Consider the following 23549-nt stretch of genomic DNA (forward strand, 5'->3'; position numbering starts at 1 on the left):
CCTTCCCTGTGCTGGCGTTGTGTCCTGTACAGAGGTTCTATATTTCACATTTTTTGGGACTTTATGCTGATTAAACCACTCTGAGTGATAGTCCAACTCCTCATTAAGCAAGTTTTTGGAGTAGATCTTCCATTAAGTCCTCAGGTCTAAGTCCTCAGCTAAGAGATCCATTAAACTGCTTTTACATATGTTAACAGCAGCATGCTGTTTGATTGCCTACCATTGGAAGCAAACCTCTCCACCTTCCCAACTAGATCTATATACTCGCATCAAGGATATCAGGAACTTTGAATACCGGGCAGCCTTTTATGACAATACAGTAGAGAGATTTAAGCTTGTTTGGACTCCTTGGGATTCCTTTTGGTCCATGTTAAATATATGACCTCTATGAGATGGCTATAACTAAGTTGTAACATTCCACATCATTCCCCCCCCCCCCTTTCTTTTTGTCTCAGTCTTTGTGTTTGTTTGTAATATGTTACTCTTTATCTACTTGAAAACGTTTATCTATTAGTATAGCATGAGATTGGTTGCTAACCTATAAATGATAGTGAAAAATCTAAAGTGTCTAATTATTTTTTCTTTTCCTGTAAAATTTGAAAAATTTCAATATAAATTACATTTAAAAAAAAAATGTTGTTATAGCCTTGGAAAAATGTCTGAATTTAATGACATCCTAGTTAAGTAAAATAAGGCTTATCATACATTCTGCATTTAGATTCAGAACCCTGTGTTGTAGAGTAACTGTCCATTTCATTTTTATTTCACAAATCAATAGGACACATGAAAATAAGAAACATGGTAATATATGTTATCAGAAAAATCTGCTTCATTCTCCTCCATAACAGAACTGATCATTCATTCTCAAAATTCTGAATTCCTGGGTAAAATCTGTATTCATTGTAGTGCGGAGTTACATTACAGACATAGGAGATGACAGCTGCTACTGAAAGAAAAATTAAAATGACAGCTACTTTTTAAATGAGCATCTAATATAGAAATACCTCTACCTTCTGTGTCATATTTCCATACTGTACAGTGTGTCAGTTTGCATCACCAGATTATGGCAAATTCTTTATTGGTGCCAAGCAGTCACCAACGTGGTACTACTTCAGTATTGGGAGAGATCCTGGCTACTTACAGCACTCACAACTCTCCTCAAATACAAGGCCGGTTGGACAATATTGCTTGTAAGTTATTCCATTAGTGCAGTGCCAGAATGCATTTTTGTCACCAGTCACTGGGTGCAGACCACTTGCTCGACCAGTACAGAATTCTTTCTGCGTTTTAGCTGGTGGTACAGGGGGATAATTGCCTGCAACAGCAAAACAGACATTAATTGTTCAGTGATGAATCAACAATTACGGTATACAGTAATGAATCACTTATAGTGGATGTATTTGTAACTAAAGATATAAGAACAACAAAAATACAATTTATTATTTTGATACATAGCACACCAAAAAAGTAACACCTTATAATACTTTAAAATTTCAATGCATCAATTATTTTTTTAATGTTTCCAAGGTTTAATGAAAAATATACAAATCAAACCCCACCAAGGACAACATCTGCAAGGAGTTTGTATGTTCTCCCTGTGTTTGCGTGGGTTTCCTCCGGGTTCTCCGGTTTCCTCCTACATTCCAAAAACATACTGATAGGGAATTTAGATTGTGAGCCCCATTGGGGACAGAGGGGATAATGTGTGCAAGCTGTAAAGTGCTGCGGAATATGTTAGAGCTATAAAAAAATAAATATTATTATTATTATTATTATTAAAGGCAGGTAAGTAACATTGCTTTGGCGACATTTCCACCTGGACTACATTTGGCTGAACTAGTCATCTAACAGATGAATTAACCTGCTTAGTTAGACTTCATTCAGTCATCCGATTTTTAAACATAGTTTGATTAGAGTGTGATACAAGCGTCACAAGTGATTTTCTCATATGTGGAGAAATGTAAAAAAATCTTCAGAATCCGTGAAAATCAAATATCATCCGGGTGTGGTCCAATTTCTTCATGGAGCCTTTGACTTGCATTCCTGATGTTGATCCAACCCTTTGATCAAAATCAGACTTGTCTCCGATATTTTCCGTGAACCGCTCGCTCCGAGAAAAATAGTCATGTGAATCGCCCATAGACTATCAGCAATGAATAAGATCCACTAAAATCGAAACGCGTCTGCTTATGGATCCCTGGGGTAGCTGGTGTCACTTATGCTGCATGATTTGATGCCGGATTTTTAAGTATGGCTTCAATAAATGATGGATTTTAGTAGTGTAGCAGAGCTAGGTTTCGTCAAACTCAATCTGACAGGTGTCCCGCCCCTATCAAAGTGTATCAAAGTGTGTAACCCCTCCCCTCCTCCTGTCAGCCAGTTGTCCCTGAGGCTGGCTGATTTCCCCTTTTGATATAGTTTGATATATTTTAATTTGTTGCAGTTTGATATTATTCCCGTATTTGTGGGATAACACATGTTTATAATTATATCCTAGTCGTGTATTTATTTTACACGTGGTTTATAACACCTTTCTCATTTGTTTTATATTAGATTTTATACGTAGCTCGAGTTTGATTCTGTAAGCTGTGTTTTATTCACAGTGTACAGATATAGTGCAGAACTTTGTTTTATAACACAACCAGCTGTTTATTTGTGTTTCTACTGACCATTAACTAAATGTTTATTTTCACAAACAGAAAAGACAGATTTCCTGTTTGTACCTGTATTGTACCTGTAGGGTTATGTAGGGTTATCTGCGGGTCAGAGGTTTATAACACCTAGGTCAATTGTTGTTGTATTCGCTTTCCCAGAAAAGTTATTTGTGTCTCTACATTTCTCAGAAAAGTTATTTGTGTCGCTACTGACCATTAACTAAATGCTTATTTTCACAAACAGAAAAGATAGATTTTCTGTTTGTACCTGTATTGTACCTGTAGGGTTATGTAGGGTTATCTGCGGGTCAGAGGTTTATAACACCTAGGTCATTTGTTTTCTGTATTCGCTTTCTCAGAAAAGTTATTTGATGTCTCTACTGACCATTAACTAAATGCTTATTTTCACAAACAGAAAAGACAGATTTTCTGTTTGTACCTGTAGGGTTCTCTGCTAACACCTAGGTCATTTGTTTTCTGTATTCACTTTCTCAGAAAAGTTATTTGATGTCTCTACTGACCATTAACTAAATGCTTATTTTCACAAACAGAAAAGACAGATTTTCTGTTTGTACCTGTAGGGTTATCTGCGGGTCATGTGCACATTATGTATGCGGCCACATTACAACACACGCAAGTAAGAAGCGGTGTGTTTTATACGAATATAAAACCAAAGACACGATTTTGTAAAAATGTAAAAAAAATTTATTTCTCACAATAAAACAGCATCTCAAATTTTAAGTTAGCTAACAGCATGATGCTGACAAATGCATCTTTGCGGAATCTGATAACAACGCGCTGAACAGCAACACACAGAACCCACACACAACAAACACACATAACATACAAAACATACACAACACATACAACACACACGACAAACATACACACACAACATACAGAACACATACATCACATGCGGCACACACAACACACACACACACACACAACAAACACACACACACACAAGAAATAGACATTTAGAACTTATTTATGTTATTATGTTTTTGCACTTTGCCTGTGCTGCCTATAATTTGACACCTTTTTATCCAAAGACAGCTAACATATGCGGACTTTTAAAGCTTTTTTACATTTCTATTGGTGTTACATTTCTATTGGTGTTACTTTTGCACATGTATTACTGGATTCTTTAACCCCTCTGTGACCTTAGACGTACTATCTCGTCGAGGTGCCCTGGGCTTATCTGACCCTGGACGGGATAGTACGTCATAGCCGATCGGCCGTGCTCACGGGGGGAGCGCGGCCGATCGCGGCCGGGTGTCAGCTGCTTATCGCAGCTGACATCCGGCACTATGTGCCAGGAGCGGTCACGGACCGCCCCCGGCACATTAACCCCTGGCACACCGCGATCAAACATGATCGCGATGTGCCGGCGGTATAGGGAAGCTTCCCGCAGGGAGGGGGCTCCCTGCGGGCTTCCCTGAGCCCCCCGCAGCAACGCGATGTGATCGCATTGCTGCGAGGGTCTCGCCTCCCTCCCTGCTTCCTCCAGCCCCGGATCCAAGATGGCCGCGGATCCGGGTCCTGCAGGGAGGGAGGTGACTTCACAGAGCCTGCTCAGAGCAGGCACTGTGAAGGCTGCAGCGCTGCATGTCAGATCAGTGATCTGACAGAGTGCTGTGCAAACTGTCAGATCACTGATCTGTGGTGTCCCCCCCTGGGACAAAGTAAAAAAGTTAAAAAAAAATTTCCAAATGTGTAAAAAAAAATAAAAAAAAAAATTCCAAAATAATGAAAAAAAAAAAAAATATTATTCCCATAAATACATTTCTTCATCTAAATAAAAAAAAAAACCAATAAAAGTACACATATTTAGTATCGCCGCGTCCGTAACGACTCGACCTATAAAAGTGTCCCACTAGTTAACCCCTTCAGTAAACACCGTAAGAAAAAAAAAAAAAAAACGAGGCAAAAAACAACACTTTATTATCATACCGCCGAACAAAAAGTGGAATAACACGCGATCAAAAGGACAGATATAAATAACCATGGTACCGCTGAAAGCGTCATATTGTCACGCAAAAAACGAGCCACCATACAGCATCATCAGCAAAAAAATAAAAAAGTTATAGTCCTGAGAATAAAGCGATGCAAAATAATTATTTTTTCTGTAAAATAGTTTTTATCGTATAAAAGCGCCAAACCATAAAAAAATGATATAAATGAGGTATCGCTGTAATCGTACTGACCCGAAGTATAAACGCCTCCCCCAATAGAAATTCATGAATAGCTGGTTTTTGGTCATTCTTCCTCACAAAAATCGGAATAAAAAGCGATCAAAAAATGTCACGTGCCCGAAAATGTTTTCAATAAAAACGTCAACTCGTCCCGCAAAAAACAAGACCTCACATGACTCTGTGGACCAAAATATGGAAAAATTATAGCTCTCAAAATGTGGTATTGCAAAAAATATTTTTTGCAATAAAAAGCGTCTTTCAGTGTGTGACGGCTGCCAATCATAAAAATCCGCTAAAAAACTCGCTATAAAAGTAAATCAAACCCCCCTTCATCACCCCCTTAGTTAGGGAAAAATAAAAAAAAATGTATTTATTTCCATTTTCCCATTAGGGCTAGGGTTAGGGCTAGGGTTAGGGCTAGGGTTAGGGCTAGGGCTAGGGTTAGGGCTAGGGTTAGGGTTAGGGCTAGGGTTAGGGCTAGGGTTAGGGTTAGGGCTAGGGTTAGGGCTAGGGTTAGGGCTAGGGTTAGGGCTAGGATTAGGGCTAGGGTTAGGGCTAGGGTTAGGGCTAGGGTTAGGGCTAGGGTTAGGGCTAGGGTTAGGGTTGGGGCTACAGTTAGGGTTGGGGCTAAAGTTAGGGTTAGGGTTTAGATTACATTTACAGTTGGGAATAGGGTTGGGATTAGGGTTAGGGGTGTGTCAGGGTTAGAGGTGTGGTTAGGGTTACCGTTGGAATTAGGGTTAGGGGTGTGTTTAGATTAGGGTTTCAGTTATAATTGGGGGGTTTCCACTGTTTTGGCACATCAGGGGCTCTCCAAACACGACATGGCGTCCGATCTCAATTCCAGCCAATTCTGCGTTGAAAAAGTAAAACAGTGCTCCTTCCCTTCCGAGCTCTCCTGTGCGCCCAAACAGGGGTTTACCCTCACATATGGGGTATCAGCGTACTCAGGACAAATTGGACAACAACTTTTGTGGACCAATTTCTCCTGTTACCCTTGGGAAAATACAAAACTGGGGGCTAAAAAATAATTTTTGTGGGAAAACAAAAAGATTTTTTATTTTCACGGCTCTGCGTTATAAACTGTAGTGAAACACTTGGGGGTTCAAAGTTCTCACAACACATCTAGATAAGTTCATTGAGGGGTCTAGTTTCCAATATGGGGTCACTTGTGGGGGGTTTCTACTGTTTAGGTACATTAGGGGCTCTGCAAACGCAATGTGACGCCTGCAGACTATTCCATCTAAATCTGCATTCCAAATGATGCTCCTTCCCTTCCGAGCTCTCCCATGCGCCCAAACGGTGGTTCCCCCCCACATATCGGGTATCAGCGTACTCAGGACAAATTGGACAACAACATTTAGGGTCCAATTTCTCCTGCTAACCTTGGAAAAATACAAAACTGGGGGCTAGAATATAATTTTTGTGGAAAAAAAAATATTTTTTATTTGCACGGCTCTGCGTTATAAACTGTAGTGAAATACTTGGGGGTTCAAAGCTCTCACAACACATCAAGATGAGTTCCTTATGGGGTCTACTTTCCAAAATGGTGTCACTTGTGGGGGGTTTCTACTGTTTAGGTACATTAGGGGCTCTGCAAACGCAATGTGACGCCTGCAGACCATTCCATCTAAGTCTGCATTCCAAATGGCGCTCCTTCCCTTCCGAGCCCTCCCATGCGCCCGAACGGTGGTTCCCCCCCCCACATATGGGGTATCAGCGTACTCAGGACAAATTGGACAACAACTTTTGGGGTCCAATTTCTCCTGTTACCCTAGGGAAAATACAAAACTGGGGGCTAAAAAATAATTTTTGTGGGAAAAAAAATTTGTTTTATTTTTATGGCTCTGCATTATAAACTTCTGTGAAGCCCTTGGTGGGTCAAAGTGCTCACCACACATCCAGATAAGTTCCTTAGGGGGTCTACTTTCCAAAATGGTGTCACTTGTGGGGGGTTTCAATGTTTAGGCACATCAGTGGCTCTCCAAATGCAACATGGCGTCCCATCTCAATTCCTGTCAATTTTGCATTGAAAAGTCAAACGGCGCTCCTTCCCTTCCGAGCTCTCCCATGCGCCCAAACAGTGGTTTACTGCCACATATGGGGTATCAGCATACTCAGGACAAATTGGACAACAACTTTTGAGGTCCAATTTCTTCTCTTACCCTTGGAAAAATAAAAAATTGGGGGCAAAAATATAATTTTTGTGAAAAAATATGATTTTTTATTTTTACGGTTCTGCATTATTAACTTCTGTGAAGCACTTGGTGGGTCAAAGTGCTCACCACACCTCTAGATAAGTTCCTTATGGGGTCTACTTTCCAAAATGGTGTCACTTGTGGGGGGTTTCAATGTTTAGGGACATCAGTGGCTCTCCAAATGCAACATGGTGTCCCATCTCAATTTCTGTCAATTTTGCATTGAAAAGTCAAACGGCGCTCCTTCCCTTCCGAGCTCTCCCATGCGCCCAAACAGTGGTTTACTGCCACATATGGGGTATCAGCATACTCAGGACAAATTGGACAACAACTTTTGGGGTCCATTTTCTCCTGTTACCCTTGGTAAAATAAAACAAATTGGAGCTGAAGTAAATTTTTTGTGTAAAAAAGTTAAATGTTCATTTTTATTTAAACATTCCAAAAATTCCTATTAAACACTTGAAGGGTTAATAAACTTCTTGAATGTGGTTTTGAGCACCTTGAGGGGTGCAGTTTTTAGAATGGTGTCACACTTGGGCATTTTCTATCATATAGACCCCTCAAAATGACTTCAAATGAGACGTGGTCCCTAAAAAAAAATAGTGTTGTAAAAATGAGAAATTGCTGGTCAACTTGTAACCCTTATAACTCCCTAACAAAAAAAAATTTGGTTCCAAAATTATGCTGATGTAAAGGAGACATGTGGGAAATGTTACTTATTAAGTATTTTGTGTGACATATCTCTGTGATTTAATTGCATAAAAATTCAAAGTTTGAAAATTGCGAAATTTTCAAAATTTGCGCCAAATTTCCGTTTTTTTCACAAATAAACGCAGGTACTGTCAAAGAAATTTTACCACTATCATGAAGTACAATATGTCACGAGAAAACAATGTCAGAATCACCAGGATCCGTTGAAGCGTTCCAGAGTTATAACCTCATAAAGGGACAGTGGTCAGAATTGTAAAAATTGGCCTGGTCATTGACGTGCAAACCACCCTTGGGAGTAAAGGGGTTAAAAATATGAATATTATCTAGTTTACTTATGTTGCAGTATTTTATTTTCCTGGTGATACTTTTGCACACGTATTACTGTTTTTCTTGTTTTCTGTGTAAAATCTCGGTCATGCAGGCACGAACACACAAACACACACACACACAACGCAGAACCCACACACAACAAACACACATAACATACAAAACATACAACACATACAACACACACGACAAACATACGCACACAACATACAGAACACATACATCACATGCGGCACACACAACACACACACACACAACAAACACACACACACGAAATAGACATTTAGGACTTATTTATGTTATTATGTTTTGCACTTTGCCTGTGCGGCCTATAATTTGACTCCTTTTTATTCAAAGACAGCTAACATATGCGGACTTTTAAAGCTTTTTTACATACCTGTTGGTGTTACATTTCTATTGGTGTTACTTTTGCACATGTATTACTGGATTCTTTAAAAATATGAATATTATCTAGTTTACTTATGTTGCACTATTTTATTTTCCTGGTGTTACTTTTGCACATGTATTACTGTCGTCTTTAAAAAATATGAATATTATTTAGTTTACTTATGTTACAGTATTTTATTTTTCGTGTGTTACTTATGCACATGTATTACTGGCGTCTTCAACAGTTATGATCCATATCTTTTCTATATAAATATGGGTAAATGAATACACCATTATAGAACCATTTCGAATCTATGTTTTGTTGAAAATAACTGGGCATGCATAAGAAACCGTGCAATATATCTTTATAGAAATAACACTTCTGCACCCACGGGCGCTTCTCAGCAACACCGGCAGCTGGTACTCATCAGGCACTGTGAAATAATGCAAAAAATACATCTGTGTGTGGCTGGCGGGATCAACATTGTGCTATTATAAGTTTATGGTTCTGTAAACAACACACAACACATACAGAATACACCAACACACACAACACACAACAAGCACATATTATGAAAAAATGACAATCATTGTATGTGATTTAAAAGACTTTAGTAGCTCACACGTATCACAGAAAGATTTAGTTTAAAAACTGCTTAGTCATGGGGATTTAGATTTATCAGGGGTGATTTAGTTTGAAAGAACACAGCTCCGCGATAATGGCGGGGGTTGGGCAGGCATTTAACAGTCTTTCATATGTATCACAGAAAGATTTTAGTTCCATCTGTGCGAGTTTGCTTTGAGCGTACTGCGCAGCCATGTCAGTAAACATTTTGACATGGTCATCATCCCACGAAGGACGACCTGTGTAAGGTGTATGTACAGCAACTTTCTGTTTTTTACCTACACGGCGACGGGCTACTGCGCGTTTCTTTAGAGGTAATACAGGGGCAAAAACGCTAGAAGAGCCTGCAAGAGCAGTATCTGCAGATTGCACAGTCTGACACACAGGTATATTGAGGGGGTCTATGGGTGACCACATACCCTCGGAGAGCTGTTCAATTTCTCTGTTTTCAGGAGTAACTTGTGGTATGGCGCCTGCGCTATTGGCATCCCGAGTTATGCAGGGACTAGCGTTCTGCGATGCACGTCTCTCTCTTGAAACGTTCGTATATTTCTGATGTGGAATCTTGGGGCTTGGATTCCCGGGTTGTTTTGGTGCCGCGTAGCATTCATCACGATCCTCAACACAGATGGGCGAAAGAGATGTTGTTCTCACCGCCGTATTAGCTCTTTGTGGATGATTCTCTGCAGCTCCGTAATTACGCCGTTGCAAAACGCGTTGCTGAAGATTCGGCGTATCTAAAAGAAAAGATACAAGCGTCGGATAGCAGCGAAACGGGGCAAAATTGGAAAAGCTAAACGGCGACGCATAGCTATGATCCTGCGTAATATTTGAAAAGTTAACGGTGCCAGTTACCCATGAAATCATTGTAACAATATTTACATAAACCTGTATAGAGCAGCCCAGATATATACTTACAAGTATGAAGCGGGAATTGCCCCACAACAGCTCCTGGTTTAACGGTCGGCGCAATGCTCAAACTCGCCGAGATGGGAATATTCTCTTTTTCAAGCTGTATTTTCCAGGCAACTAGATTAGCGGATGTAAGTAAAAATATAACGATTAGCTAACACAGAATTGATTTTCTGCACAAAACTGCAGCGTTGAGACGGATATATATATATATATATTTTTTTTTTCAAAATGAATTTTCTGACAGCTAGTTAGCAGCTGTAAGTAAATATGAGTATTACACAAAAGTGAGAATCGACTGTATTTCAAGTGAACAGATACCTTTTCTATTCTTGAAGCACCTGCGTAACGAGCTGCCGCGTCTTTTAGGCGCATCGGGTTTCGATGAAATTGCAGGGTTCTTCACATCTATGATCTTAACGTCTGAACCCAGCGTATCGCATGGTTCGGGAACACACCAGTTTTCAGGCATATCGTCAGATGTCTCTGTGTCAGTATCTGTATGAGAAATTGCGCGTAGTTCGTGTTTACATACAAAGGATTAAAGCAACTGACATAGTATAATATAGTTTTACGGCCTAAACATATTTGCAGTGTAAAATTAATATAGCAAGACTTATGCCGCTATATATTAATAATTCAGTATTATATTGGTGGCTACCGCTATTATTTGTTTTATTAATCTAATCATATATTTATTATGACATAATTTGTGTAATACATTAGTTAATAGCTGCTATAGTTTTACGCCATAAACAGTATATATTAACATAGATAATATATATATATATATATATTTAGCTTTCTTACATGTGATACATGAAAGATAAATATCTTTGTACCGTGTTACAATGACATTTTTCCCTATCTAAAAGCAAAAAGGCGCGCCTAATTACCCATGATGAGGTGAAGAGCAGGTCCATTATCGGCGCCACGGCTTCAATGCGCTCATAATTTTGCGTTATGAAATTATTGCGCCAATCGGGCGACATACACGGCTCTTAAATAAGAAAGAATGCATGAATATATAATTAATATAAATTACTTATAATATAATGACTCAATCAGAATGAGTCAATACTCTGTACATTATACGCGTATAATACTGAGTTAATACATGCATTAATTGCATGTATGCCTGTGTTCTGGGTGTTAACAGAAGGCGTGTGGAGGTGCGTAACTGGGTGTGTTTCTGGGTGTTAACAGCTGGCTTGTTTTCTGACACTCAGGATAAATACAGCTGGATGTACCACTATAGTACAGCAGACATCCACCAGAAGCCAGACTAGACTAAAAGAAGAACTATTCTAAATGTAAGTACAGTGGGGCAAAAAAGTATTTAGTCAGTCAGCAATAGTGCAAGTTCCACCACTTAAAAAGATGAGAGGCGTCTGTAATTTGCATCATAGGTAGACCTCAACTATGGGAGACAAACTGAGAAAAAAAAATCCAGAAAATCACATTGTCTGTTTTTTTAACAATTTATTTGCATATTATGGTGGAAAATAAGTATTTGGTCAGAAACAAACAATCAAGATTTCTGGCTCTCACAGACCTGTAACTTCTTCTTTAAGAGTCTCCTCTTTCCTCCACTCATTACCTGTAGTAATGGCACCTGTTTAAACTTGTTATCAGTATAAAAAGACACCTGTGCACACCCTCAAACAGTCTGACTCCAAACTCCACTATGGTGAAGACCAAAGAGCTGGCAAAGGACACCAGAAACAAAATTGTAGCCCTGCACCAGGCTGGGAAGACTGAATCTGCAATAGCCAACCAGCTTGGAGTGAAGAAATCAACAGTGGGAGCAATAATTAGAAAATGGAAGACATACAAGACCACTGATAATCTCCCTTGATCTGGGGCTCCACGCAAAATCCCACCCCGTGGGGTCAGAATGATCACAAGAACGGTGAGCAAAAATCCCAGAACCACACGGGGGGACCTAGTGAATGAGCTGCAGAGAGCTGGGACCAATGTAACAAGGCCTACCATAAGTAACACACTACGCCACCATGGACTCAGATCCTGCAGTGCCAGACGTGTCCCACTGCTTAAGCCAGTACATGTCCGGACCCGTCTGAAGTTTGCTAGAGAGCATTTGGATGATCCAGAGGAGTTTTGGGAGAATGTCCTATGGTCTGATGAAACCAAACTGGAACTGTTTGGTAGAAACACAACTTGTCGTGTTTGGAGGAAAAAGAATACTGAGTTGCATCCATCAAACACCATACCTACTGTAAAGCATGGTGGTGGAAACATCATGTTTTGGGGCTGTTTCTCTGCATAGGGGCCAGGACGACTGATCCGGGTACATGAAAGAATGAATGGGGCCATGTATCGTGAGATTTTGAGTGCAAACCTCCTTCCATCAGCAAGGGCATTGAAGATGAAACGTGGCTGGGTCTTTCAACATGACAATGATCCAAAGCACACCGCCATGGCAACGAAGGAGTGGCTTCGTAAGAAGCATTTCAAGGTCCTGGAGTGACCTAGCCAGTCTCAAGATCTCAACCCTATAGAAAACCTTTGGAGGGAGTTGAAAGTCCGTGTTGCCAAGCGAAAAGCCAAAAACATCACTGCTCTAGAGGAGATCTGCATGGAGGAATGGGCCAACATACCAATAACAGTGTGTGGCAACCTTGTGAAGACTTACAGAAAACGTTTCACCTCTGTCATTGCCAACAAAGGATATATTACAAAGTAATGAGATGAAATTTTGTTTCTGACCAAATACTTATTTTCCACCATAATATGCAAATAAAATGATAAAAAAACAGACAATGTGATTTTCTGGATTTTTTTTTCTCAGTTTGTCTCCCATAGTTGAGGGCTACCTATGATGTAAATTACAGACGCCTCTCATCTTTTTAAGTGGTGGAACTTGCACTATTGCTGACTGACTAAATACTTTTTTGCCCCACTGTATATAAGACAGTTGGCTTATTATTCGCAAATGCTTAATTATATTTAACTATGCATCTCTAAAACCATAATTAAGGATGTTATTTGTTTAATAAGTTAGTGTTATACTGCCAGCTAGATGCATTGGCGGGGGCATAACCACCACTGCTATCTGACATGTGTTAGCAATTAGTCACGGGTGCCGTATAATGCGGATTCCCTGTAGGTGTGGTCACGGTGGGTGGTAATTTCTCTTTAAATACATTGATAGTTCCTCCAAGCTTGAGAAGCAGAATCTTAAACACCATTTTTCTGGGCCTCTGAACAGCTGCGCTACTCTCTGAAAAAGTAAGTGTTTACTGTTTTATTTGCGGCCTAATATTATCATTGTCTGTAACGCATATTTTTGTAACGTAGTTTTAAACTGTATTTATTGTCGGAGCAGTTATAGATAAAACTTTTCCCCTATTTATTTAAGATGGAAGCCCAATACCCTCGCGATCAATGCAGCCCTCTTTTTGCAAGCACACAATTAGGTATTATACGCGTATAATGTACAGAGTATTGACTCATTCTGATTGAGTCATTATATTATAAGTAATTTATATTAATTATATATTCATGCATTCTTTCTTATTTAAGAGCTGTGTATGTAGCCCGATTGGCGCAATAATTTCATAACGCAGAATTATGAGCGCATTGAAGCCGTGGCGCCGATAGCCGATAATGGACCTGCTCTTCACCTCATCATGGGTAATTAGGTGCGACTTTTTTGCTTTTAGATAGGGAAAAATGTCATTGTAACACGGTACAAAGATATTTATCTTTCATGTATCACATGTAAGAAAGCTAAATATATATATATATATATTATCTATGTTAATATATACTGTTTATGGCGTAAAACTATAGCAGCTATTAACTAATGTATTACACAAATTATGTCATAATAAATATATGATTAGATTAATAAAACAAATAATAGCGGTAGCCACCAATATAATACTGAATTATTAATATGGAAACAGGAACACATGGGCTACTTGCACAGTGAACAAGTCTGTATGATCATGTTCACACACCACCAAGAAACCTGAAGACACAAAAGAGAATAGTAAAACCAAAAACACTCAGTTTGAAAAAATGTTGCAGTAATCCGCAAGTGCTAGTAAAAGATGTAAAAAACAGGGTATTTGGTTGATACGTTTTTTGCAAAAAATGTATACTAAGCTGCTCTACCAATCTTCACGGTATACCCTTATCAGAGCAGTCCTAACTAATGTATGCAATCCCTATCTGATGTATTTAAAAACCTGATCATCTGTATATAACCTGTGTGAACAGGGTTCAGAGAGGAAAAATCCATGTGTGCATACAGGGTAGAACAGCTTTTGTGCAGATAGCCCAAGAGGAGTGGTGGAACTCCCCAGTCTTGTAGACACAAGAGAACAATTATGGAAACAGGAACACATGGGCTACTTGCACAGTGAACAAGTCTGTATGATCATGTTCACACACCACCAAGAAACCTGAAGACACAAAAGAGAATAGTAAAACCAAAAACACTCAGTTTGAAAAAATGTTGCAGTAATCCGCAAGTGCTAGTAAAAGATGTAAAAAACAGGGTATTTGGTTGATACGTTTTTTGCAAAAAATGTATACTAAGCTGCTCTACCAATCTTCACGGTATACCCTTATCAGAGCAGTCCTAACTAATGTATGCAATCCCTATCTGATGTATTTAAAAACCTGATCATCTTTATATAACCTGTGTGAACAGGGTTCAGAGAGGAAAAATCCATGTGTGCATACAGGGTAGAACAGCTTTTGTGCAGATAGCCCAAGAGGAGTGGTGGAACTCCCCAGTCTTGTAGACACAAGAGAACAATTATGGAAACAGGAACACATGGGCTACTTGCACAGTGAACAAGTCTGTATGATCATGTTCACACACCACCAAGAAACCTGAAGACACAAAAGAGAATAGTAAAACCAAAAACACTCAGTTTGAAAAAATGTTGCAGTAATCCGCAAGTGCTAGTAAAAGATGTAAAAAACAGGGTATTTGGTTGATACGTTTTTTGCAAAAAATGTATACTAAGCTGCTCTACCAATCTTCACGGTATACCCTTATCAGAGCAGTCCTAACTAATGTATGCAATCCCTATCTGATGTATTTAAAAACCTGATCATCTGTATATAACCTGTGTGAACAGGGTTCAGAGAGGAAAAATCCATGTGTGCATACAGGGTAGAACAGCTTTTGTGCAGATAGCCCAAGAGGAGTGGTGGAACTCCCCAGTCTTGTAGACACAAGAGAACAATTATGGAAACAGGAACACATGGGCTACTTGCACAGTGAACAAGTCTGTATGATCATGTTCACACACCACCAAGAAACCTGAAGACACAAAAGAGAATAGTAAAACCAAAAACACTCAGTTTGAAAAAATGTTGCAGTAATCCGCAAGTGCTAGTAAAAGATGTAAAAAACAGGGTATTTGGTTGATACGTTTTTTGCAAAAAATGTATACTAAGCTGCTCTACCAATCTTCACGGTATACCCTTATCAGAGCAGTCCTAACTAATGTATGCAATCCCTATCTGATGTATTTAAAAACCTGATCATCTGTATATAACCTGTGTGAACAGGGTTCAGAGAGGAAAAATCCATGTGTGCATACAGGGTAGAACAGCTTTTGTGCAGATAGCCCAAGAGGAGTGGTGGAACTCCCCAGTCTTGTAGACACAAGAGAACAATTATGGAAACAGGAACACATGGGCTACTTGCACAGTGAACAAGTCTGTATGATCATGTTCACACACCACCAAGAAACCTGAAGACACAAAAGAGAATAGTAAAACCAAAAACACTCAGTTTGAAAAAATGTTGCAGTAATCCGCAAGTGCTAGTAAAAGATGTAAAAAACAGGGTATTTGGTTGATACGTTTTTTGCAAAAAATGTATACTAAGCTGCTCTACCAATCTTCACGGTATACCCTTATCAGAGCAGTCCTAACTAATGTATGCAATCCCTATCTGATGTATTTAAAAACCTGATCATCTGTATATAACCTGTGTGAACAGGGTTCAGAGAGGAAAAATCCATGTGTGCATACAGGGTAGAACAGCTTTTGTGCAGATAGCCCAAGAGGAGTGGTGGAACTCCCCAGTCTTGTAGACACAAGAGAACAATTATGGAAACAGGAACACATGGGCTACTTGCACAGTGAACAAGTCTGTATGATCATGTTCACACACCACCAAGAAACCTGAAGACACAAAAGAGAATAGTAAAACCAAAAACACTCAGTTTGAAAAAATGTTGCAGTAATCCGCAAGTGCTAGGTAAAAGATGTAAAAAACAGGGTATTTGGTTGATACGTTTTTTGCAAAAAATGTATACTAAGCTGCTCTACCAATCTTCACGGTATACCCTTATCAGAGCAGTCCTAACTAATGTATGCAATCCCTATCTGATGTATTTAAAAACCTGATCATCTGTATATAACCTGTGTGAACAGGGTTCAGAGAGGAAAAATCCATGTGTGCATACAGGGTAGAACAGCTTTTGTGCAGATAGCCCAAGAGGAGTGGTGGAACTCCCCAGTCTTGTAGACACAAGAGAACAATTATGGAAACAGGAACACATGGGCTACTTGCACAGTGAACAAGTCTGTATGATCATGTTCACACACCACCAAGAAACCTGAAGACACAAAAGAGAATAGTAAAACCAAAAACACTCAGTTTGAAAAAATGTTGCAGTAATCCGCAAGTGCTAGTAAAAGATGTAAAAAACAGGGTATTTGGTTGATACGTTTTTTGCAAAAAATGTATACTAAGCTGCTCTACCAATCTTCACGGTATACCCTTATCAGAGCAGTCCTAACTAATGTATGCAATCCCTATCTGATGTATTTAAAAACCTGATCATCTGTATATAACCTGTGTGAACAGGGTTCAGAGAGGAAAAATCCATGTGTGCATACAGGGTAGAACAGCTTTTGTGCAGATAGCCCAAGAGGAGTGGTGGAACTCCCCAGTCTTGTAGACACAAGAGAACAATTATGGAAACAGGAACACATGGGCTACTTGCACAGTGAACAAGTCTGTATGATCATGTTCACACACCACCAAGAAACCTGAAGACACAAAAGAGAATAGTAAAACCAAAAACACTCAGTTTGAAAAAATGTTGCAGTAATCCGCAAGTGCTAGTAAAAGATGTAAAAAACAGGGTATTTGGTTGATACGTTTTTTGCAAAAAATGTATACTAAGCTGCTCTACCAATCTTCACGGTATACCCTTATCAGAGCAGTCCTAACTAATGTATGCAATCCCTATCTGATGTATTTAAAAACCTGATCATCTGTATATAACCTGTGTGAACAGGGTTCAGAGAGGAAAAATCCATGTGTGCATACAGGGTAGAACAGCTTTTGTGCAGATAGCCCAAGAGGAGTGGTGGAACTCCCCAGTCTTGTAGACACAAGAGAACAATTATGGAAACAGGAACACATGGGCTACTTGCACAGTGAACAAGTCTGTATGATCATGTTCACACACCACCAAGAAACCTGAAGACACAAAAGAGAATAGTAAAACCAAAAACACTCAGTTTGAAAAAATGTTGCAGTAATCCGCAAGTGCTAGTAAAAGATGTAAAAAACAGGGTATTTGGTTGATACGTTTTTTGCAAAAAATGTATACTAAGCTGCTCTACCAATCTTCACGGTATACCCTTATCAGAGCAGTCCTAACTAATGTATGCAATCCCTATCTGATGTATTTAAAAACCTGATCATCTGTATATAACCTGTGTGAACAGGGTTCAGAGAGGAAAAATCCATGTGTGCATACAGGGTAGAACAGCTTTTGTGCAGATAGCCCAAGAGGAGTGGTGGAACTCCCCAGTCTTGTAGACACAAGAGAACAATTATGGAAACAGGAACACATGGGCTACTTGCACAGTGAACAAGTCTGTATGATCATGTTCACACACCACCAAGAAACCTGAAGACACAAAAGAGAATAGTAAAACCAAAAACACTCAGTTTGAAAAAATGTTGCAGTAATCCGCAAGTGCTAGTAAAAGATGTAAAAAACAGGGTATTTGGTTGATACGTTTTTTGCAAAAAATGTATACTAAGCTGCTCTACCAATCTTCACGGTATACCCTTATCAGAGCAGTCCTAACTAATGTATGCAATCCCTATCTGATGTATTTAAAAACCTGATCATCTGTATATAACCTGTGTGAACAGGGTTCAGAGAGGAAAAATCCATGTGTGCATACAGGGTAGAACAGCTTTTGTGCAGATAGCCCAAGAGGAGTGGTGGAACTCCCCAGTCTTGTAGACACAAGAGAACAATTATGGAAACAGGAACACATGGGCTACTTGCACAGTGAACAAGTCTGTATGATCATGTTCACACACCACCAAGAAACCTGAAGACACAAAAAAGAATAGTAAAACCAAAAACACTCAGTTTGAAAAAATGTTGCAGTAATCCGCAAGTGCAAGTAAAAGATGTAAAAAACAGGGTATTTGGTTGATACGTTTTTTGCAAAAAATGTATACTAAGCTGCTCTACCAATCTTCACGGTATACCCTTATCAGAGCAGTCCTAACTAATGTATGCAATCCCTATCTGATGTATTTAAAAACCTGATCATCTGTATATAACCTGTGTGAACAGGGTTCAGAGAGGAAAAATCCATGTGTGCATACAGGGTAGAACAGCTTTTGTGCAGATAGCCCAAGAGGAGTGGTGGAACTCCCCAGTCTTGTAGACACAAGAGAACAATTATGGAAACAGGAACACATGGGCTACTTGCACAGTGAACAAGTCTGTATGATCATGTTCACACACCACCAAGAAACCTGAAGACACAAAAGAGAATAGTAAAACCAAAAACACTCAGTTTGAAAAAATGTTGCAGTAATCCGCAAGTGCTAGTAAAAGATGTAAAAAACAGGGTATTTGGTTGATACGTTTTTTGCAAAAAATGTATACTAAGCTGCTCTACCAATCTTCACGGTATACCCTTATCAGAGCAGTCCTAACTAATGTATGCAATCCCTATCTGATGTATTTAAAAACCTGATCATCTGTATAAAACCTGTGTGAACAGGGTTCAGAGAAGAAAAATCCATGTGTGCATACAGGGTAGAACAGCTTTTGTGCAGATAGCCCAAGAGGAGTGGTGGAACTCCCCAGTCTTGTAGACACAAGAGAACAATTATGGAAACAGGAACACATGGGCTACTTGCACAGTGAACAAGTCTGTATGATCATGTTCACACACCACCAAGAAACCTGAAGACACAAAAGAGAATAGTAAAACCAAAAACACTCAGTTTGAAAAAATGTTGCAGTAATCCGCAAGTGCTAGTAAAAGATGTAAAAAACAGGGTATTTGGTTGATACGTTTTTTGCAAAAAATGTATACTAAGCTGCTCTACCAATCTTCACGGTATACCCTTATCAGAGCAGTCCTAACTAATGTATGCAATCCCTATCTGATGTATTTAAAAACCTGATCATCTGTATATAACCTGTGTGAACAGGGTTCAGAGAGGAAAAATCCATGTGTGCATACAGGGTAGAACAGCTTTTGTGCAGATAGCCCAAGAGGAGTGGTGGAACTCCCCAGTCTTGTAGACACAAGAGAACAATTATGGAAACAGGAACACATGGGCTACTTGCACAGTGAACAAGTCTGTATGATCATGTTCACACACTACCAAGAAACCTGAAGACACAAAAGAGAATAGTAAAACCAAAAACACTCAGTTTGAAAAAATGTTGCAGTAATCCGCAAGTGCTAGTAAAAGATGTAAAAAACAGGGTATTTGGTTGATACGTTTTTTGCAAAAAATGTATACTAAGCTGCTCTACCAATCTTCACGGTATACCCTTATCAGAGCAGTCCTAACTAATGTATGCAATCCCTATCTGATGTATTTAAAAACCTGATCATCTGTATATAACCTGTGTGAACAGGGTTCAGAGAGGAAAAATCCATGTGTGCATACAGGGTAGAACAGCTTTTGTGCAGATAGCCCAAGAGGAGTGGTGGAACTCCCCAGTCTTGTAGACACAAGAGAACAATTATGGAAACAGGAACACATGGGCTACTTGCACAGTGAACAAGTCTGTATGATCATGTTCACACACCACCAAGAAACCTGAAGACACAAAAGAGAATAGTAAAACCAAAAACACTCAGTTTGAAAAAATGTTGCAGTAATCCGCAAGTGCTAGTAAAAGATGTAAAAAACAGGGTATTTGGTTGATACGTTTTTTGCAAAAAATGTATACTAAGCTGCTCTACCAATCTTCACGGTATACCCTTATCAGAGCAGTCCTAACTAATGTATGCAATCCCTATCTGATGTAATTAAAAACCTGATCATCTGTATATAACCTGTGTGAACAGGGTTCAGAGAGGAAAAATCCATGTGTGCATACAGGGTAGAACAGCTTTTGTGCAGATAGCCCAAGAGTAGTGGTGGAACTCCCCAGTCTTGTAGACACAAGAGAACAATTATGGAAACAGGAACACATGGGCTACTTGCACAGTGAACAAGTCTGTATGATCATGTTCACACACCACCAAGAAACCTGAAGACACAAAAGAGAATAGTAAAACCAAAAACACTCAGTTTGAAAAAATGTTGCAGTAATCCGCAAGTGCTAGTAAAAGATGTAAAAAACAGGGTATTTGGTTGATACGTTTTTTGCAAAAAATGTATACTAAGCTGCTCTACCAATCTTCACGGTATACCCTTATCAGAGCAGTCCTAACTAATGTATGCAATCCCTATCTGATGTATTTAAAAACCTGATCATCTGTATATAACCTGTGTGAACAGGGTTCAGAGAGGAAAAATCCATGTGTGCATACAGGGTAGAACAGCTTTTGTGCAGATAGCCCAAGAGGAGTGGTGGAACTCCCCAGTCTTGTAGACACAAGAGAACAATTATGGAAACAGGAACACATGGGCTACTTGCACAGTGAACAAGTCTGTATGATCATGTTCACACACCACCAAGAAACCTGAAGACACAAAAGAGAATAGTAAAACCAAAAACACTCAGTTTGAAAAAATGTTGCAGCAATCCGCAAGTGCTAGTAAAAGATGTAAAAAACAGGGTATTTGGTTGATACGTTTTTTGCAAAAAATGTATACTAAGCTGCTCTACCAATCTTCACGGTATACCCTTATCAGAGCAGTCCTAACTAATGTATGCAATCCCTATCTGATGTATTTAAAAACCTGATCATCTGTATATAACCTGTGTGAACAGGGTTCAGAGAGGAAAAATCCATGTGTGCATACAGGGTAGAACAGCTTTTGTGCAGATAGCCCAAGAGGAGTGGTGGAACTCCCCAGTCTTGTAGACACAAGAGAACAATTATGGAAACAGGAACACATGGGCTACTTGCACAGTGAACAAGTCTGTATGATCATGTTCACACACCACCAAGAAACCTGAAGACACAAAAGAGAATAGTAAAACCAAAAACACTCAGTTTGAAAAAATGTTGCAGTAATCCGCAAGTGCTAGTAAAAGATGTAAAAAACAGGGTATTTGGTTGATACGTTTTTTGCAAAAAATGTATACTAAGCTGCTCTACCAATCTTCACGGTATACCCTTATCAGAGCAGTCCTAACTAATGTATGCAATCCCTATCTGATGTATTTAAAAACCTGATCATCTGTATATAACCTGTGTGAACAGGGTTCAGAGAGGAAAAATCCATGTGTGCATACAGGGTAGAACAGCTTTTGTGCAGATAGCCCAAGAGGAGTGGTGGAACTCCCCAGTCTTGTAGACACAAGAGAACAATTATGGAAACAGGAACACATGGGCTACTTGCACAGTGAACAAGTCTGTATGATCATGTTCACACACCACCAAGAAACCTGAAGACACAAAAGAGAATAGTAAAACCAAAAACACTCAGTTTGAAAAAATGTTGCAGTAATCCGCAAGTGCTAGTAAAAGATGTAAAAAACAGGGTATTTGGTTGATACGTTTTTTGCAAAAAATGTATACTAAGCTGCTCTACCAATCTTCACGGTATACCCTTATCAGAGCAGTCCTAACTAATGTATGCAATCCCTATCTGATGTATTTAAAAACCTGATCATCTGTATATAACCTGTGTGAACAGGGTTCAGAGAGGAAAAATCCATGTGTGCATACAGGGTAGAACAGCTTTTGTGCAGATAGCCCAAGAGGAGTGGTGGAACTCCCCAGTCTTGTAGACACAAGAGAACAATTATGGAAACAGGAACACATGGGCTACTTGCACAGTGAACAAGTCTGTATGATCATGTTCACACACCACCAAGAAACCTGAAGACACAAAAGAGAATAGTAAAACCAAAAACACTCAGTTTGAAAAAATGTTGCAGCAATCCGCAAGTGCTAGTAAAAGATGTAAAAAACAGGGTATTTGGTTGATACGTTTTTTGCAAAAAATGTATACTAAGCTGCTCTACCAATCTTCACGGTATACCCTTATCAGAGCAGTCCTAACTAATGTATGCAATCCCTATCTGATGTATTTAAAAACCTGATCATCTGTATATAACCTGTGTGAACAGGGTTCAGAGAGGAAAAATCCATGTGTGCATACAGGGTAGAACAGCTTTTGTGCAGATAGCCCAAGAGGAGTGGTGGAACTCCCCAGTCTTGTAGACACAAGAGAACAATTATGGAAACAGGAACACATGGGCTACTTGCACAGTGAACAAGTCTGTATGATCATGTTCACACACCACCAAGAAACCTGAAGACACAAAAGAGAATAGTAAAACCAAAAACACTCAGTTTGAAAAAATGTTGCAGTAATCCGCAAGTGCTAGTAAAAGATGTAAAAAACAGGGTATTTGGTTGATACGTTTTTTGCAAAAAATGTATACTAAGCTGCTCTACCAATCTTCACGGTATACCCTTATCAGAGCAGTCCTAACTAATGTATGCAATCCCTATCTGATGTATTTAAAAACCTGATCATCTGTATATAACCTGTGTGAACAGGGTTCAGAGAGGAAAAATCCATGTGTGCATACAGGGTAGAACAGCTTTTGTGCAGATAGCCCAAGAGGAGTGGTGGAACTCCCCAGTCTTGTAGACACAAGAGAACAATTATGGAAACAGGAACACATGGGCTACTTGCACAGTGAACAAGTCTGTATGATCATGTTCACACGCCACCAAGAAACCTGAAGACACAAAAGAGAATAGTAAAACCAAAAACACTCAGTTTGAAAAAATGTTGCAGTAATCCGCAAGTGCTAGTAAAAGATGTAAAAAACAGGGTATTTGGTTGATACGTTTTTTGCAAAAAATGTATACTAAGCTGCTCTACCAATCTTCACAGTATACCCTTATCAGAGCAGTCCTAACTAATGTATGCAATCCCTATCTGATGTATTTAAAAACCTGATCATCTGTATATAACCTGTGTGAACAGGGTTCAGAGAGGAAAAATCCATGTGTGCATACAGGGTAGAACAGCTTTTGTGCAGATAGCCCAAGAGGAGTGGTGGAACTCCCCAGTCTTGTAGACACAAGAGAACAATTATGGAAACAGGAACACATGGGC

At 39.3% G+C, this 23549-nt stretch overlaps 1 long non-coding RNA gene across 1 annotated transcript in view; it reads right to left on the reverse strand.

The window, feature by feature from the left end:
- Nucleotides 1-933: 933 nt before the first annotated feature.
- The window catches only part of LOC138672053 (uncharacterized), a 34121-nt gene continuing 11505 nt past the window's right edge, over nt 934-23549 (reverse strand). The window contains exon 3 of the long non-coding RNA XR_011319551.1: nt 934-1315. This is a non-coding gene — a long non-coding RNA (uncharacterized lncRNA). The remainder of the gene's footprint in view (nt 1316-23549) is intronic.

The sequence above is a fragment of the Ranitomeya imitator genome, chromosome 3, assembly GCF_032444005.1.
Source record: "Ranitomeya imitator isolate aRanImi1 chromosome 3, aRanImi1.pri, whole genome shotgun sequence".
Taxonomy (NCBI): Eukaryota; Metazoa; Chordata; class Amphibia; order Anura; family Dendrobatidae; genus Ranitomeya; species Ranitomeya imitator.